The sequence below is a fragment of the Lagenorhynchus albirostris genome, chromosome 8, assembly GCF_949774975.1.
Source record: "Lagenorhynchus albirostris chromosome 8, mLagAlb1.1, whole genome shotgun sequence".
Classification (NCBI taxonomy): domain Eukaryota; kingdom Metazoa; phylum Chordata; class Mammalia; order Artiodactyla; family Delphinidae; genus Lagenorhynchus; species Lagenorhynchus albirostris.
Window position 1 is genome coordinate 21,850,877 of NC_083102.1, and position 2,187 is coordinate 21,853,063.

Sequence of the window (2,187 nt, forward strand, 5' to 3'; positions counted from 1 at the left end):
GTTGCTGTTGTTGAATTTTAGGAGTTCTTTATATACTCTGGATATTAATCCCTTATCAGAAGTATGATTTGCAAATATTTTCTTCCTTTCTCTTTATAGTAGTATCCTTCAAAGCACAAATGTTTTAATTTTGATGAAGATCAATTATTTTTTCTTTTGTTGCCTGAGCCCTTGGTGTCATATTTAAGAAAGCACTGCCAAGTCCAATGTTATAAAGATTTCCCCCTATGTTTTCCTCTAAGAGTTTTACAGTTTTAGTTCTTACATTTAGGCTTTTGATCCATTTTGAGATAATTTTTGTATATGGTGTAAGGTTTAACTTCATTATTTTGTATGTGAATATCCAGTTTTCCCAGCATCATTTAAAATTTTTTTAATTTTATATTGGAATATAGTTGATTTAAAAAGTTGTGTTAGTTTTAGGTGTACAGCAAAGTGATTCAGTTATACATATACATATATCTATTCTTGTTCAGAGTCTTTTCCCATATAGCTTATTACAGAGTATTGAGTAGAGTTCCCTGTGCTATACAGTAGGTCCTTGTTGATTATCTATTTTATATATAGTCATGTGTATAAATTAATCCCAACCTCCTAATTTATCCCTCCCCCCGCAGCACAATTTGTTGAACAGACTTTCCTTTCCCTAGTCCAGCTTTCCTTTGATTAGTGTTTACTTGGTATAGTTTCTTCTATCCATTTACTTTTAGCCAACAAGTATTTTGAATTTAAAGTATATTTCCTGTAGGTAACACATAGTTGATTTTCTTTATTTAATATGAAAATCTTTGTCTTTTAATTGGGATGTTTATAGAAGGGGTTGGCTATAAATGTTCTCTGTAAAGGGCCAGATAGTAAGTATTTCAGGTTTACAAGTCATCCAGTCTCTGTTGTAAATGCTTGACTCTGCCATTGTAATGAGAAAGGAGCCATAGGTAATGCATAAATTAATGGGTATGACTGTGGTCCAGTGAAACTTATTTTACAAAAACAGGCAGCAGGCTAAATTTGAGCTGAGGGCCATAGTTTACTGACTCCTGGTATAGACTATTTATATTTGTTTTGACTATTGGTATGGTTGGATTTAAACCTAACATCTTACTATTCATATCCTATTTGTCCCATTTATTCTTTATTCTTTTTTTCTGGCTTCTTTGGAGTAGCAGTATTTTTATTCATCCATTTTATCTCCATTATTGTCTTGTTATTCATGACTTTTTAAGTGGTTGCTCTAAGGTTTATAATATACATCCTAAGCTCATTATACTCCACCTTGAAATAACATACCAATTAATGTTTAGTTTAAGATCCTTGCAACAGTACACCTCAATTTCCTCTCCTAACCTTTGTGCTGTTATTGTCATATTTTTTTAAATAAATTTATTTATTTATTTTTGGCTGCATTGGGTCTTTGTTGCTGTGTGCGGGCTTTCTCTAGTTGCGGAGAATGGGGGCTACTCTTCATTGCAGTGTGCGGGGTTCTCATTGCCGAGCAGGGGCTCTAGGCACGCAGGCGTCAGTAGTTGTGGGACTCGGGCTCAGTAGTTGTGGCTTGCGGGCTCTAGAGTGCAGGCTCAGTAGTTGTGGTGCACGGGCTTAGTTGCTCCACGGCATGTGGGATATTCCCGGACCAGGGCTCGAACCTGTGTCCTCTGCATTGGCAGGCAGGTTCTTAACCACTGCACCACCAGGGAAGCCCTGTTGTTATATATTTTAATTCTACATGTTATAATTCCCATAATACATTGTTACTATTTTTACTTAGTAAATTTTCTTTTAAATACATATTATATAAAATAATAAGTTATTATAAATATAAAAAGGAAAATGTCTTTTATATTTACCCTCATTTTATCCATTACTCTTCATTTGTGTATGTCCAAATTTCCACTAGTATACTCTCTCTGCCAAAGAACTTCCTTTAACATTTTGTGTAATACAGGTTTATTAGCAATGAATTCATTCAATTTTTGTCTGAAAAAGTCCATATCATTTTCATTTTTAGCAGATATTTACATTGAGTATAGAATTCTAGGTTGACTTGTTCCTTTCTGCACTTAAAAAATGTCCTCTCATTGTCTTCTATTTGAAGTTGTTGACAAGAAGTTTGCTGTATTCTTATCTTTCTTCTTCTGTATGTTATTTCTCTTTTTTCTCTGGCTGCCTTTGAGATTTTCTTTCAAAAAA